This window comes from Lepisma saccharinum, chromosome 1 (assembly GCF_977018435.1).
Source record: "Lepisma saccharinum chromosome 1, izLepSacc3.1, whole genome shotgun sequence".
Taxonomy (NCBI): Eukaryota; Metazoa; Arthropoda; class Insecta; order Zygentoma; family Lepismatidae; genus Lepisma; species Lepisma saccharinum.
The window spans coordinates 54,949,794-54,968,219 of record NC_139229.1 but is presented as its reverse complement, the minus strand read 5'-3'; the positions used below and the strand labels follow the sequence as shown (position 1 = coordinate 54,968,219).

The window sequence follows — 18,426 nt, the reverse complement described above, 5'->3', positions numbered from 1 at the left end:
TCGCCATATAAAAGAAGACGAAATAAATAAATAAATAAAAATGAAACCACAGTACTTCTTCTTTCTCCAAAACCAGACCTTCTCGAAAAACCAAGGATTCAACTGTGCAGTTTCTTCAAAGATTCAGGCGACACGAGTTGCCGTTTCACACCCTTCAGAAGCTACAAGATGACAAGTCGAATTCGCACACATACACACAGAGAGACACACGCGCAAACAAAAAGAGAAAATTACCTAACCGGTCGAGCAGGCACCAAATACGCTTGCATCCTGTCTTTAATTAACCATTTACATGTCGAACATTTTTAAGGGACCCTCAACCCTTGTCCCAACGGACTCTTCTAATTAATAATCACGAACACAAAGGAACAAGCCAGCGCGACATCCACTCAACGGCGCAGTAAATCAGATCATTTTTATGTCCTCCATGGAAGAATTCGAGGACAAATGGGAGAAAACAACAACTCGTAAGCAATGCGCATTCTTCTGGTGACGTCATCCATTCAAAAGTTTTCGGCGTCCTCCGGAAAACATGGAATGCTTATCTCAACAACTTGGAGATCCTTGGTTGTGGAATGTTCATTCATTATAATAGCCCGCGACTTTAGTAGCATGTGGTATCCATTCACAAGCCCCGTGCTGTATTTTTGTTGTCTTTTCCAGAAGACGATCTTCTCTATGTTGGTGATTCTATACAGGGTGATTCAAAAGTCCCCTAACACCCTCTATAAAATGTGAAGGAGTTAGACAGGGTACAAATGATCATGATAGAAACAGGGGAACCATATTTGTGTGTTCAAAGCGGACGTCCATTATATTTGTTGGCGGCCATATTGAATTCATTTCATTTTTTTTAAATGGGAAGAGGTTCTTACAGTATATGCACAGGTAAATTTATCTTTACCTTACCTAGGCCAAGGAAAGGCTTATCATGGCCAATTGTACCAAGCCTAAGTCCTTTAAATTTTATAAGGGGACGTTTGAATCACCCTGTAGATTTTGCAGATGCTTTCATGTCCCTGACTGCATTTTGAGAACTTAGTCGCGACGATGTGGATAATAATCACTTATAAGCGATTATTCGAAGAAATGAGAACACTCAGGTACGCCTCTGTAGAGAACATTCTGTCAGAAGTCTCCGCGCATCTTCCCCTCAATCCGTGTAGCTCGAGCCATAAGGATGCATGCTCCACTCTTCCTCTCCCTCCACGCGCAAGTACGATGCACAAGACACGCGGTTCTGCGCAGATCCTTTTGCTTGTGGTTCCACTCTACCCCTGGCAGTTATTTATCCACCCACCTCCAACACTCGCCCAACACCCTCCCCCAAATTTTTCACCAATGCCCAATTTATACTAATTTGTACTCTAAATTTAAACTTAAACTAAACTGAACTCGGTGGCGCAACAGCCCTTGAAGGGCCAGGTCCTGCCAGAGCGCCTTCTCATTGGGTGACGCTTGGTCAACGCATCGAGTCCAATCGCCGCTGATTTCTGTCTTTCGGGACCGGATCCTACGACTTCATCTTTTCAAGTAGCTTCCCAATTGTCCTCACGACGCTGGGTCAACGCCGAAATTTTGTGGGCTCCCACCGGGAATCGAACTCGAAACCGCTCGCACCAAAGGTGAGATCGCTAACCACTTGGCTATACGCGGGAGCCCAAACTTGCACTTACACCACCCCCTAAGTACGAACGCACAGCCCCCTTCCCCCCAGATGCAAATTCTGGAAAAATCCCTGACCCATAGGGTGAGTTTCGGGGGTAGGAGAGTAGGAACATAGAGGCTGAGATATCCTTCAATTTCTGTAGCCAATTTAATTGCTGTTGTCAATAACATGGAGTCTCCTATCATAACCACCCGGGGAACAGAAATATCGCAATCTGCCCTGGCAGACGAGCCAAGACGTACTCTGGCTAGCTGTTCTAAATACTGCGCCACGCAGGCTGGCACTCGAACGAGAAAAGTTTCGAAGTCTGTCCACCCGGACGAGTGGAGCCTCGCACTCTGTCTATAGGGACGACTGGAGACTCGCACGCACTGTAGCCTACCTAGCCGGAGGAATGAAGTCTGAAGTCCCGCACCCTTTCCTGGCGGACGAGTGAGACCCGCACTCCGTCCAGCCGGTCAAGAGGAGTTTCGCACTCGGGCGATTCGAGCCCCACCTGGCGATTGTAATCTCACACTCTGCCTGATGGACGAGATACGCACAGGCAACCGTCTGGATAATCGAACTCGTGCTAGGCGCACCAGTTCTCTCACTAGCGAACAAGTGGATTGATTTGCTTCATTTTACTTCGCTTCTTGTGCCACTTTTGGCTAATTTGCGAAGATGAGGGTGAGTGATGATATGTTGAAATTGATGAATGGACATTCACAAACATCTATGTCCAGGCCGGAATTCGAACCCGGGACCCCCGGCATCGTAGCGCGATGTGCTAACCACTCCGCCACGGGGGCGGGCTTGATCAATTGGAGACACGCACTCTGTTCTGTCGTCTGCCCACGTGTGCAAGTGGAGCCACACTCGAGCCAATGATATTAAAATCCTCATGTCAAAACTCGTCGTTGTAGACATCTCAGAAAACTTACAGTGGCATCATGGGAAGAGAAGTGTGGCTTCTGTTCTGGAAGCAGACAAGAAAATCAGGTTTACAATGAACAACTTGTTTTCAACATGTTTCTTGTCGTCCCTGTTTGTGAAGCTTTATAAGAATGCGGAGTTGAGGCTGAAATGCAAAGGCAGCTTTTTAGAATTTTCCTCGCATTTCGAAAAACCTTCTTACATTTTGAAAAATTGCATATGCTTAGTGAATCTTCGAGGTACACCACATGAAGATTCACGTGGATACTCTAAAAGGTTGGCCGCGGTGGCTCAGTCGGTAACGCGTCTGACTACCATGCTAAAGGTCCCGGGTTCGATCCCCGGCCGGTTCAAATCCGGGAACTTTTCTAACGGTGAAAGCGGCCCCGGCGCCCACCCAGCGTCGAATAACATGGGTACCTGGGGGAAACCCTGGGGGGTAAAGGCGGTCAGGGGCGTGATGCTGATCACATCACCCCCACTCACGACCGGATCAAGAAAGTGTGGGGCGTTACCCCCACACCCCCTATACGCCTTCATGGCGTGGTGCTATGCACAGGGGAGCACTTTACTTTACTTTTTTACTCTAAAAGGAATTCTAAGCACGTGTCATTTTTCAAATTTTGGAATAACCTAGCGGTTTGTAGAAAGGAGAAAATTCGAAAACAGTTGGCGTCGGCCAAAGGCCCAACCGTCCCTTAGACATATCATCAGTTTGTAGGAATTGTAGCTTTCCTGGCAACGTGATTCAAAGAAGTGTTCTCACTCAGCCATTAAATTGGCGTTAGCATCCACTCGACTAACGTCGATTTAACCTGGCTGGTAAACCGAGAAGACTTGTTCGAATATCATCAATTCGTTTCTTTCATTTGTTGTTTTAAGTCCACTTCATGCACAGATCGGATCCAAGGACGGATTATTTCCGGCCTTGTCCCCTAAAATCAATGGGTACCTGAGGGCACCTCCAAAATAGCCGAGATCGAGAATGTGTGGCTTCTAACCCCCACATCCCCTAAATGTGTCTTCATGGGGAACTTTTCCTTTACCTTATGCACAGATAGGCTAATGGGGATTGAACCTACAGTTTAAAGTTGGATCCGAACCACTATTTCTGGTATTAGACGAAGAGCATCTCTCCTGAATATTGGTGTATATGAATCGCTGTCGATTATGAAAACAGAATTTTGTGGTAATTTTGGAACGAGTAGTAGCCTACTTATCTATCGCATGTAATTGCTAGAATTCATTTCTGTGTGGTAGTTTCCAGTTTTCTGAACAGATTATCAGGAGGGCGTTAGAGATGAACCCCTTGTCGCTGCCTGCGTAGACAATAACGAGACGTTGTCTTTTGGATAATTATTTGAGGCCCTCGAGACTATACTAGGGCCACGCTAAGAACCGGCCCCCATTCACAGCCAGAACGGTTACTTTGACAAAACTCTGTTTCCCAGATATAGCTGCTTCGAGAAGGAGGGATTCTAAGGTTGCCGCTTGTAGCACAAACAGGGGGCAGCGGTAGGTCTAATTGGCTGTTTGACCGCAAGTTCCTTCGTAGGTAAAGGCGGTAACTGCCATAAAAGCGTTATCCGCGCCGGCTGTTATCGTGACGTACTCTAACGATTTAGTTGTGTGGGAACTGGGAATGTGCCACGTTTCGTCGGAATCTGCAGTGCTTTCATTTAATTATCGTGCCGCTCGAACGCGTGCCCTTGAAGCGGCTGGAACCGTCCCCTCAACTGCAGTCCCGCCATCCTTATATGGCGCGGATACCGCCTTTATGGCAGTGACCCTCTGTTGCCTCGTTTACTTACGAAGGAACTTGCGGTCAAACAACCAATTGGGCCTAATTGCTTGGGCAAGGAGCGGCAACTTTAAAATTCCAACTCCCCAAAGCAGCCAGCAGGGAAACAGGATTTTGTCAAAATAACCGTCCTGCGTCCGGTTCCTACGACGGCCGGAATATAGGACGCATTTTGTAGCTTCCCAAGCCGAGATTTCGTGACGTCTCTCTTCGATAAGCATATCTGCGGAAGAACAATACAATAATTAAATGTTATCGATAAAATATTCAGTCGGAACGTGGCATCTCTCTGTCTGCCGTGAATGTCGTCAGTATTTGCTTTCGTACGGGTGAATGTGTCGTGGAGAAATATTTTTCCCGTTTCTGTGCAGTGGCGGCGATTGGTTTCCAAAAATGAGGGGGGTAAGTGCCAAAACTGGTGGAGCAAGAACATTTTTACTTTCCCTTGGTAGATAATGTTTCCGATAGTGCGGGGGCAAAAGTTGCAAAAAAGAGGGAGGGCAACTGTAGGCATTAGAACAAATATTTTTTTACGTACGATTCTTTTGTGAAACAAACTCGTACAGAAGCATGAGGAGGTGATTTTTAATTAAACTTTCTCAAAAGATATGAAAAATATGTATCAGTACAAGGATAACATTTCCACCATCATGTGTGACAAAGGTACGTGATTACATTACTTGTAATTGTGAAATATTTATATTTAAAGTAAATCTGTGAGCTTGAGTCGAGGGGTTATGCACATCCGATAGGCAAACAATGGCCGCAAGCAACGTCTCCAGCGAAGAAAGAAAATCTGCCCGCTCACCACTCCGTAGTGGCATTGTGTTTCTTGCCGCTTTCGAAACGCAGTAGTGCCAGCTTAAATAAAACATTGCAACTTGAGGGAAATTGATTGATTGATTTTAATATCCTTTTGTTTTGAGCAATAAAAAGTATTTTCGCAAACTTTCCTCCTTGAGTTACACTTACGCACCATATGTGTGCATTTATTTCAATATTGTCGGAATGGGCACTGCTCCTAAAAAAAAAAAACCTGGGTGTATGCAAGGGTATGAATTTCTCCCCATGTTTCAAGTGGAAGTGTCTATTTATGCCGATTATTAAGCGAAACACGACACTTGAAAAATATGATGAACGAGTATTTTCAGAATCCCATGTATTCCTTATGGAGAAATAGAACTCAACAAGTTGCAGCTAATCAAATGGAAGTTTCGATTTTTCCGCTGACCAAAGGCTTCATCAATCTGTCGTGTTCTCGTTGATACCTTTTTCTATGCCAACGGAAGTTTGATGTTACCAAGAGAACAAATCAAATAATACTCCCATAAGCACAATGCATTTCTCCTTGCCTCCTACGGCCATCCTGGCAGTGTTGCCAAACCTGATGCGCATAAAAGAGCTAAATTTCAGCTTAAATGGAGTTAAAACACTTTGAAGGAGCTAGATTTACGAAGGCTGGATAAACTACCTCGTAGGGTAATTATAAATGACAAAGGAGTGTGGACGCTGCTATTACCGTTAACTTTAAAGTAATGACAATTTATTCTTAGTTTTCCGGCTGCATCACCCATCTCAATAATCAACCGAAGGTCGTATGAAAGCGAAAATAAAGTATTCCCGTATAACAATATTACGTCTGATTGATTTGTTGTTTTAAGTCCACTTTATGCACAGTAAGGCTAATCTGGACTGGACTGACATTTTAAAGTTGGAATCGAACCCGGGACCCCTTGATTACAAGGCAACGACGTTGCCACTGTGCCATCAGGAAAAATATTATGGCTATGTCATCTCCACGGCGCTTTAAAAAAGTAGCTGGGGAGGTAAAAGGGGGTGGAGCGACGCAGCCAATATAACAATAACACGTCACGTGCAAAATTTCAAATACTCATGGCAAAAGTTAGTCTATGTGAGCCGGAACCAGTGACGGCATCATATTGGGGCATGAGGGCGGGTGCCTCAGTTCACAACGAAAGTAATGCACGAAATAGCCAGATCTGGCTTCAAAAGAGCTAAGTTGGCAACACTGAAACGGATGTAAGAGCCTGGCGGAAACTGTTCCGCATGCCCTTAATCAGAACTAAAAATGCATCCGAATTAAGATCGATGCACTTTGGTGTACATCAATTGTGACGGTTAAACTTGACAATTTTGGTTTCTTTCAAAAACATCACAATAAGTGTCCGAGTTACTGGGGATTTAGAGTTAAGGCGGTCAATTTCATTAACTGATATTCTTTTCATCATTCGTCGCCAGGAAAGCTTCAAGACTTACTTGATATTCATTTCGTTTATTTTACTACATTTCTGCCAGTTTTGGCTAACCGCGAGGATGAAGATGAATGGTGATAAAATGAGATAAATGAATGGACAACCAGAACATATAGGGACGGCACAACAACACAAACCCCACAGAGAATTGCATTGGTTGCAAGTTCAGATTCCACAGCCTTGTTAGTCTTCAAAAGGCAGTCCAGGGTGTACTACATGGAAGGGAGGTTGACATTTGGATGTTATGGGCCACCCTTTACACTTCGCTTTTCTGCTATCTTTGGCTACTCGCGACGATGAATGATGAAAATGATGAAGGAATACTCGCAATGAACACGCATGACCAGGTAAACACAACGACGTTATAGTTACGTCACAGCGCAAAGAATAATAGTAACTGTATAATAAGTAAAGCTGTGTCTAGCCGTCCGAAACTGGGGCTCCAAATTTAATTCTAAGATTTATTTTCAGGTTAATATAGCAGAAGAAAACTGTTCAGCTTTCAGAAAATTCCCGTCTGTTTTCATCTGGGCCTATTTCAGGAATGGGCCTAATACTGCAGCATCAATAGCACCCGCCTTAATCCGTCACTGGCTGTGACCCTCGTGTCCCCCCGCAGCTACGGCCCCTAGGCCTACAGGTGGCCCTGAGTTCGACTTTGCTAATTAAAACCTGACTAAGAAACGCCCAAATTCGCTTTCCTTTGTGTCGACCCTCTGGAAACGTCATGATGTAATGTACGTACCTGCCATGCTTGCAATTATCTGCAATCACAGACGTCTGGCACGTGTTGTGCAAGGGGCCGAGCACGTTATGTAGCAGGTTCCAGGAAGGCTAATCTTGGGCGCGGGCCGCTTTTCTTTTCTTTCGCAGGTCGACAATTAAGAGAACCGGTTCGATATTCCTTGCCCCCTCCCCTCTGCACCTTGCTCTGCAGTTCCTCCTCCCACCGAACCTGCTTCTGGTTTCCGGCTTCTGGTATTGGAGCGTCGCGTTCCGATTTGTCACACCAGCGGCGTGCTCCTTGTGAGTCCAAGGCGCGTGCCGAGATCGATACAGTAAAAAAAAAAAAGAACCGCCCGGAACGCAATTGGCTCGCGTGGGAACGCCCAGAACGCGTTCTCATTCGTCGAGGCGGCAGCTGGCGGTCTTGCAAGGCGGGTCGGGATTGGACAAAGGGAAGATCTTTCGCGTGCCGCTTCTCGCTGACGCCGTCTTCCTTCCTGATTCCCGAAACCGCGGCGGGGGGCAGAGGGGGTAAGATCCCCCACTCCCGTTTCCTTTTTTCGCGGCTCCGTCTCGAATTGGAGCATTCGTCACGTGCCTCCGTTCAAGGTCTGCCTGGCTTCTCTGTCGTTTTTCCCGTCATGGAAGGGTCCTCAACAGCTGGGAACAGTTCCTCGGCGTGACCGATATAGAGTGGATCATCTCCCGCCGCCACGCGCAAAGGACTCTGGGGCATCGGACGGCAGGCGCATCTCGTTTAATTGGTGAGTACCGCTTGGTTAATAACTTGGTACTACTTTCACTGTGGCTTAGTTTTTCAAGAACGCCAATTACCAGAATGAAGATATTTCCTTTCTCTTTACGTTTTCAATGGTATTTCGATGGTGATAGACCATTCTTATAGTACGTAAATGCCTGCTTTTGGATTTATTGTTCATTTTGTACATTTTTGCCTAAAAGTGCCTTTTTTTGTAGTTTTTCATGCTTATTTCCATTTTCTTTCGCTACTTCGACAACAGTCGAAGGCAATTTCTTGTTTTCTGAGCGTCACTACGAAGATGACATAACAAATAATCATCACAGCAAAACGAAAGTAACTAAGACACAATGGAATATTATTAAATATTCAAGTCATTTAATAAGTTGATGCTCATTTTTCTATTTGTGTGCCTTTTGGCGCCTATTTTGGTCATTTTGGTGCCTATTTATCTGCATATTTTATAATTTTAGTGCCTACTCATTCGATTTGATTTAGTTTATTTAACGTCGCATTTCTTCCACTTTTGGCTAATTGCGACAGTGGGGATGAAAGGTGATACGATGAAGTGGATCACAATCATAAACGCATGTAGGGTAGGAGTCGCGGGTTCGATACCCTGTGAAGGCACATACTGGTCCGCATCCAACGTTAAACTGTAGGCCCAGTCCCGTTTAGCTTATCCGTGCATAAAGTGGACCTAGACAAAAGCATCTCAAACTCAAACAAACACGTATGGAAAACAAGACAGAAGCCCCGTATGACTCGTAGTCCAGGCGCCAGAGCCTTGTTAGTGGTTAGCACAACGCGCTACGAAGCCAAGGGTCCCGGTTTTGAATCCCGGCCGGGGCAAGGATGCTTGTGAGTGTTCATTCATCATTCCATCACTCATCCCTATCTTCGCAATTAGCCGAAAGTGGCAGAAAAGCGAAGTAAAATAAACCAAATCAATCAGTCAAATTATGTTTATCAAAGTTTAAGTCCACTTTATGCTCGGATAGGCTAATCGGAACGGAAGCTACAGTTTCAAGTGGGATACGAATTCAGTGCGCCTCCACAGGGGATCGAACCATCTCCCTCTTGCTTGACAGCTTTGCCTTGTATCGTTCTCGTCTCGATCTGTAAATGTTTGACTTGTTTTCGATCTAGCTTCGATATACAAACTCCAGTTTCGATCCCACTGTCAATGTTGAAAATGCCATCATTTTAAAATATGCTGAATAAAAAGTAATAACTTTTATGCACAATATAGTCACCCGATTGAATCAAGTCTCATACTTAATCATTTCACAAATGTCCCGATTTTACGGACGTCTGCCAGGTTCTCGGCAAACGTGGCGGAGTGGTTATCACACCGAGCTACGACGACAGGTGTCCCGGGTTCGTATTCCTGGTTAAGACATGGATGTTTGTGGTTTTCTGTCCTGAAGTCCTGAATGAAAAAAAAAGTAGTGAAATTCAATTAAATTGATGTGATGGTCAGCTGGAGAGTTTTCCATTTATTATAAAATAATAATAATAAAGCATATAGCATATGGCGCTACGACGTCAGGGATCACGGTATCGAATCCCGGCTTGAGCATGGGTGTTCTTTGACAGTGTCCCTTCATCAATTTCGAGATTAGCCAAAAAGTGGCAGAAGAGCTGAGCAAAGTTAATCAAATCAATGAATCGTTCTCTGTCGCATTTATTTTACAGGCGTTTACAATTACTGTCACCATAAAATACTTTTCGTCAGATTCTTATCGAGAACATTAAACTCACGTAGCACAAAAATTTACAATTTTGCGGTGTTCTATATAAAATATGTACCGAATGTGGTGAAACTTACAAAAGGCACTAAAAATTTCAGATAAACTACTATTGCAATCTTTTATTCATGAAAATGTTATTTGCAAGTAATTGTATCGGACGATGATTAACGTTTTTCGATGTCATTGTCAACAGGGCTTAAATACACTAGCGCGTGGTTTCAAATTTCACTTCATAACATGAATCATGATCCAATAGAAATCACCCAAAAATCCATAAACATAAATGCGTTAAAAACAAATTAACTGTAGAACAAGGTTGATTATTTAATTAATTATTATTACACTTGTCAGTATTATAATGGTTTCTATTTTAATTATACCCATGAACAGATGAGTATTAATGGCAGGCTAAGTTAAAGACACACAATGAAGAGCATAAGATAATTGTTTATTAAATACAATGCTACCATTTTTGAACTATTACTAGCTATACATAGAATGCCCTAGAATACGAAACTAAAATACTACGCCATCTATAGTAAACTTCATCTGAATCTTTTTCTTGTTATTGGCCCACCTCGCAAGGCCCGATCAGGCACCCTCCAACCAAGTTATCACGTCATTATTAATCTTCATCGCCGCGATTAAGCTAGTGAGTTAAAAACGTGTCGTACAATTAATCGCAATTCGGAGGTAGAACAAATATTTTTCGTGTGTTGTCACCTTATTTGTTCAAACAAATAAGTCTTTTATTATTAATGGATTATTTTACTTTGATTTTCTGCCACCTTTGGCTAATCACGACGATGAGGATGAGTGATAATATGATGAAATCGATGAAGAGACACTAACAAACAACATCCATGCCCAGGCGGGGAATCGAACCGGCACCCCCTGTCGTCGTAGCGCGATGTGCTAATCATTCCCCCCATGGAGGTCGGCAATTGAAAGTCTTCCTTATGCGAGGAATACCAAAAGATTTTTGAAAGACAACAATAGACATTTAGCTCATTATTGTACATTAATACACTCAAATTTCGTACCCTTTTCTACACACCCGGTGGAGGCCATTAGTGGTTCGGATCAGACTTTAAACTGTAGGTTCAGTCCCGATTAGCATTTCTGTGCATAAAGTGGGCTTTAAGAAACAAGCGTTCCTGCAAATGTGAGCATTCTCAGGGGGTTACAATTTGAAACTGTTTGATGGGCGTCACTTTTCTGTACATCCAGTTTTTAATGTTACCGGAATCAACACATTTATGTGTAGAGACGCATTTTGGGTCTTGCGTGCCATGGGAGCAAGGTGTTCTCCACACATGTTTCGAAATTATGACAAATAAAAAAAATTGTTCATTACTTTGTGCGGCTAAAAAGAATGTGCTTGTACACCATGAAAGCACTAGTAATTCCTAGACATGGTATTCAGTAACGAGACATAGCTACAAAATATCTGATGCATTACAGTAAAACCTCGTCAATCCGGACTAATGGGGGGATAAGTTGACCGGTTTAACGAAAGTCCGGAGTAACTGAAATAACCTAAAAAACAGTAGAAAGTGCATTAAAACTCCGTTTATAGCAACAAAACACGTTTATTATGGTGTATTTAAAGGGCAGAGGCCTAAATACACTATACAGTACAGTGAAATGTAAAGGAATACGACAATGCAGTGCTTCTAGCCACATTTAAAACCTTGCATTCTGTTTTTTTTTCTTTATGCCTTTTGCCTGTCCGGATTAAGCGAAGTCCAGCTTATCGGGTCCGATTTTACTGTATTCAATTCCGGTATTTTATAGCCATAATAATTAGCAATCAGGTAGCGAGCATTAATTACCTATTCTATTGCTGACGTCATTCTCAATACGCGTTGTATGTATTATTACATAACATTAAATCCAGAAATTGCTTTGTAAATGGAGCGAGAAGCGAATCATTGTGCTTTGCTTCCTGTCGATGACGCGGCGAGGACTATCGAGTGGAAGTTATAACCTCCAAGAGTATATATATTAATTTGTGAGTTAGCGTCGCTTTTCTTTCACTTTTGCCTAATCGCGACAATGAATGGTGAGTGATGACATGATGAAACACCCGGTCGAGATTCCTGGCTTCTTAGCGCTGTGCAAACCGACTCCTCCACGGAGACCGGTTTCGGAACACAATGATGCTCGTGTATATAGGTGGTACAATAGGCGTAACTTGGCGGGGGCAAGTGGGCACTTGTCCCACCCCCTCGTAAAAATTGTCAAGTTTATGAAAATTTAAAAGTAAGTGGTTACTTGATTTAAGATTTTTGGGAGTGTTGGCACGTATGCCCATTTATGTATGCAAGGAAATATCCCCTTGTCTAAAGTTCTTACTTAAAAGTTTAAAACAACGGGTGTAAAAAGCTTCTTAAGAAAGGGTACAAGCAGTGGCCGAATTGGAAATAAATTACTGCCGGTATGCTCATATGCACAGACCTTTGTTGGTGTGATTTCTTAACTAATACATTCTCATTCTCTCTCTTTTATCACCGAATACGCGACAAAACGTACCAACCACCTGAGCGGCTACCTGCGAAGGGTCTTCTAATGAGTCTTAAAATAAATGCTATGCGACAAAACGTACAACTTGAAAGTTCTATATCTTGTACTTTACGCCGAAGGCATGTCTTAAAATGGAAGAAGCACCCACTGATTTCTGTCGAAGGAAACACTTGGCGAATCGCATATATATATGGCAGCCAATTCAAAATTCACTCTTTCTGGTTTCCACTCCGGAACAGCCTGAATGATGAGTCGAAGCAAGCGAATATAGGTCTCTCTCAAAAACTACGGGGATGATATTTGTTTCTTCAGCCGTGCTTCCAAAATCTGCATGAATGCTGTAAATCTGATAAAATTGTTTACTACAGCACTTAAAAGTATCATCCATGAAAAAATGAGTAAAGTGTTTCAAACTCTAACTAACCTAACCTAGAACCTAACCTATAAACTAAACTAATATGAAAGCAACGAACCAGGAAATTCTCATGAAAGCTATATTAGTACCACTTAGCTTTATTTCCATGTTCATGTTTTCAACTGAATATTCCACCTAAGAGATCAAAGTCGTAATGACTAATGAGATAAAGCGAATAACCTATAGGTGGGTGCTGGATTGCGCACCGTGTTGCAATTACTGACATGTCAAGGATAAGTTCAAGCGTTTTCCTTGAAGTGGTACGTTTTGTCGCTGGTACGTTTTGTCGGGACACCTTTATCACCACATATTGCGCTCCTTTTTATTTGTTCCACGCAGTGGCGGCGGTTGGGTTCCAATACTGGGGCGTGGGGCAAAGACAGTTTACTTTCCCTTGGTAGATAAGCTTTAGCATAGTGCGGGAGCAAACGTGGGAAAAAATGAGGTGGCAAAGGACCTGCACAAGACGAAACTGAAAACTTCTTACAGACAGTGGAAGAGACCAGCTCATCGTAAGAAGCTAAAAACACTTGTTAAAACACTGTCGTCATTTGCCAACACGGATGACAAACAGCTGAGAAGTCGCAAAGTCTGCCTGAGGAAGGTAGACAGATATAACACGTTGGAGGTTCCAGCCCTTGCAACAAGTCGCCATGTGTGAGTCGGCTGTGTCCAATACGCAGGAACCTGAGGAGCAAAGTAACGAGTAATTTTTATGATTTTGCAAATTTAACAGTTATCAAAATGATCCTGGATAATATTTTTATGGGCTTCAAAACTTTTTTATTCTCTTTCTCCCCTCCCTCCGAAGTTAAGCTCCAAGTTCGATTCTGCCCCTCCAAAACTGGGTTTCAAGTTACGCCGATAGGTGGCATCTATTACCTGCTGTTGTTGGGGTAAGAGTAAAGAAATGTATGGGAAAGATCTAAGGTAGATAGAAGAAGCCGTAAATGAGCAGAATCGCTATATGTTGATAGATGATGAACAAAGGTTTTCAACGCTCAACGCAAGTCTCCATTTCTGTAATTTTGCATAGCTTCCTACCTCAGGTGGCTCTTTCAGTACGACAAATTGTAAAAGAACGAATAAACTTAAGTTTCAGTATTTTCATTCTTTGTCTTATGTTCCATTTCCATCATTGTTTACCACAAATTAAAATTTGGATTGATTTAGCGTCGCTTTTCTGACACTTTTGGCTAATCACAACGATGAGGATGAGCGATGATATGTCGACATTTATGAAGGGACACTCATAAACCAAGCCCAGGCCGAAATTCGGATCCGGGACCCCTGTCGCCCACCATGAAGGTCGGCAAAAATTTGGAATTAATACATTTTCTTGACATCCAAGTCCTCCATCCGTTTGCTCGGATGGAGTTCAGGAATTCATTTACAGAGATTGTTATTATTATTATTTTGCTGCCAAATCATAAATACCCGTCTGTCCGCCGCGCATTGCAATAGTGAAATGGCGGCAGATAGCATTTTTTAAGAGGTCACATTTATTCACGAAACACTGAACAAACTCCCATTCTGGTCAGTGTTTAACTTTTTGCTGAGAGCTAAGGATATGTAGGCCGTTGCAGATATTTATTTACGCATAACAATAGTAATAGTAAGTTGGGAAATAACTGAGTTAAGTATTGCATTATTTTTCACCGTTTTCCGCAAATTTCACCACTTTTTATATTAAGTGGCGAAAAAATACTGAAGTCCCCTCATTTTTGACATCTTGCCTTATTATTTACATTTGGTTAGGTTTGTAATATTTTGATATTATCATTTACTTATCAGAGTTTTTCTTTCAATTACAAAGTGCTGTTTTTATGTTCTTTATTCTACATCGCTTTTCTACCTATTGGGTTAGTCGCGACGATGAGGATAAGATATGAATAGATGAAACGGATGATTGGGTAACACACACACACACATCCATACCTGACCAGGGTTCGAAGCTGTAACTTCTCAGAGCGTGGTGAAGAGCACTCCTCATCCCTTCCTCCAAGGCCAATGGCGCATCCCCCCAAATATCATGTCATCCGTCCCCTCCCCCAATCATATCATTCGCGCCCTCAAACTATATCGTAATCCCTATAAAGTATTTAATCACGACAGCGTGTATTAGCTTTTTTTTGTTACAAGTGATGCAAAGCATTCTATTTTAACAAGTGATGTTATTAATGAATATATCGAGAATATCGCTTATGTCTTGAGTATAGTATACATCTTCACATTCACCTCATTAAAGTGTCAAACACGCATCCTATCAACACACTATCGCGAGCGAAGCGAGGAAGAAAATTTTTACATCCATTTCTTTCCAGGCTTTCAAGAATATTAATTTAATTGGGTGTCAATACTTTCTTATGATCCCGCGATATTTACTCTTTTCCAGCTTCTCTTTTCACCTGTTTGGCGCCGAAAACGTGTGGATACCAAATCACTAATATAGTCCCAAGAATATAATGTTCGAACTCACCCCCCTACAGAAATCCCTTCATCTAAGTAAGATTCGTATCATTGTACTGAATGATGGGATCGAACCTGCCACTCCCAATAGATTTATGGGTGATGTAACTAATCATCATTCACCCTCATTAATGATGAGAGCACTTGTCATGACAACAAGTTGGGTGCTTGACTGCAAAGGCACAACTGAAATAGAATACCTTACAAACAACTAGAAATGGCAAATAGTCACTCGTTGGATTTTATAACTTTCTAACCTGAATCATACATGGTAAGGATTAGGATAAATACCTGCCTAGACTTACAATGGATGATCAAATCAGTAGCGAAGTGTATAACGAAACTATGCTTTCTCCAGGCTTCTTAGCAAGTTCAGTTGAGTCAGGGTGACTATACTCCCCTTCCCAACTCTCCAAAGACCTCTTCCCTGTTTCCAATCAATTCGAAAAGTGACCGCCTGCCAGTCTGTCCGCTCCTCTAAACCCCTGTCGATGGAGACTTCCTATACGCTGATACGTGAGTTTTTACCTTCCTATTATTGTAAACATTTATTGCTACCTGTTTACCTATTGTAACTCTGTAACCTCAATACATTAGGAAGTCTGCTTAACACTCGACTGTGCATAATCCAAATACCTGAGGGGTAGTGGACAGCTGGTGTAAACAAGTAAACGAACCTTGGTGAATTGAAGCTTCCAGAGAAAGTTAAAATAAAATAAAGAATAATCCTATGGATTGATACGGATTTAACACTTTATCAAGAGCTTCATATCTCCCCCCCCCCTTTTTAAATTTAATACTCAATCTCTCTCTAACTAAAATACCCACCATAATCTAAGACCTAGAGTTGGATACTGTACCCCCCCCCAACGTTTAATTCAGAATCCCCACCAGGACCCACATTTCAATTAAGGCCTAATATGTAAGAGTTGGTTGTTTCTCACCCCCCCCCTTCCCCTCGATACTGCCCTTAAACACTTTCTTTTCTTTAATCTAATGGATTAAATACCGTGCATTTAAGGTGTAAAATTTTTACATATATTTTGGAAAAAATGTTCAATTTTACATTATTTGAAGGGGAAAATGTCCCCCAAAATCTCGATGACGCAGCCTGCGCCATAATCCCCCCCCCCCCGTGTGGGCATTCCTGCCCCCACCAAAGAGTTGCTTAGAATACTTGAAAATTACTGAATTGATTGATACAAATTCATTCACGAGTGCAAGTTGACTTTTCTTTACAGTTGAAGGTTTACTATAAAAAGTGTTTGTGAATCTAATTTTAAATTTTTCATTCAGCTAGCTACCTACCCTTGATCATAAGCATGATTCTTTCAATGAAGAAATCAAATCCCAAGTTTCTTTCCGCTGGATATATGAGCATGGCCGTTCATAAATTGTATCTAATCATCACTCATGTTCATCGTCGCGATTAGAAAAAAGTGGCGGAAAGGCGACATAAAACAAGAACAAAAAATGCACAAGTTGTGTCCGAATACGATTGCTCTTCAATTCATGTCCTTAATAACTTGTCCGCATACACCGGGAGGGTTTAAGGGCTCCGAACACCTCCGATTGGTTTAGTAAACATTTCGTACTAATTGTGAATGAAATAAACAACATCTCAAAATTGGTCAAAATACTACATTTGTTGAAAACATACTGAAATTTATATTAATTAAAAATTATATTAATAACACACACACAACTGCAATAAAAGATACAAAACAATATTGTTATGGTTAACATAATAAATTTATCCTATATCAAGCTAATATTTTTATCCAAATTGTTGAGAGAGGAAATTTTATCGATAATAGTTTAAAATTGTTTATTAATATTAAATAAATAGTAACAATTAAATTATAACTATTAAAACTGTACAATCATTTGACTGCAATAAGTTCAACCCCACCTAATATTTTTTCTCTATATACGGGGAATGATCTGTAGATACATCATAGCTAGAATTTCAGTTGTGTCAGAAAACGTTTGTTCTTCTCACGACTTGTTCAAAGGAAAGGCGTCAATTCAACCGCCCTTGAATCTCAGCTGAGAAAATACTTTTATTTTCAGAATGTGTAAAGTAACGGCTTCTTTCCTGACCGTAATAAGAAAGAAAAAAGTTCCTGGCTGGAGGCACGGAGAAACAAGAAACGCAGAGGCGCTGCGAATTAGTGGAATGCCGCTTTGAATCCTCAACAGGTCTTGGCGGCGTATAAAAAACTCTGTACTCAGTTGCACTCCTGGAGTTGAAGCCACTCAAGGCGTGCATTGGGGTTACCGCGAAACTCACGCCAACTCTTATGATTACAGGTTGGGGTAAATAAAGTTCTGCGGTGTGAAAAATAAGCCCTAACAGCTCTCTGTAGTGTTTTAGATTGCATTTTTACACACTGAATATGTTCAAAATGCACTGTTACCCTATGCTGATCTTTAGTAAGCTGTTGGTTATCGCCATTTTGTCTTGAATTTCAATCACAAGATGGAGCTGATTTCGCGAACTTAAATTTTTGACGCTGTAGCCTCGTCAGTTCTATCACAGATAAATATATTATAATGTGTATAATGTAATGTATATAATACGTTTATCTGTTGTTTTATCCTGTGTCCTACTTATGTTTTATTCTACTTTGTCCATAAATTTGATTAAATGTTTAAAACAGACTTTTTTTAAATTTTATTTTTCATTTACGAAAATTTTATCAACAAATAACCTCTTATAAGGTATTCAGAACCTATAAAGTACATAGCTACATTACATTATTTTAGCTTTCTGATTTGAACATTGAAAAAAAATATATAACATGTTCAAGGGCGCCAGGAGATTTTGTTCTGAGGGGGGCAGGATCAAAGAAACGTTTATTATTATTATTATTATTATTGCTATTATTACTGCTACTATTGACTATTGTTGCTATTATTTTTGTTATACTACTATATACTATACTACTACTGCTACTACTACTTATATTTTTTTAAAAAAATTGCATACATTTGTAAATTCCATATTCTGTATAGGCTATCCATGTACAATTTGCATAACTGTATACTGAAAAAAGCTGTTTTTTATAGTTAGATCAGTGTAAAATAGACTTTAAGCTTAACTGTAACCCTACTTCAA

General features: G+C 41.5%; 1 protein-coding gene across 2 annotated transcripts in view; it reads left to right on the top strand.

Moving 5' to 3' along the window:
• The window catches only part of LOC145992306 (uncharacterized), a 183,308-nt gene that overhangs the window by 36,381 nt on the left and 128,501 nt on the right, over positions 1–18,426 (top strand). Inside the window, exon 1 of one of the 2 annotated variants that reach the window (XM_083128749.1) lies at positions 7,981–8,148. The exons of the other annotated variant lie outside the window; for it this stretch is intronic. The gene's annotated coding sequence lies outside the window, so the exon portion shown is untranslated. Of the gene's footprint in view, positions 1–7,980; positions 8,149–18,426 lie in introns of those variants that run through there. 2 annotated transcript variants of the gene reach the window in all.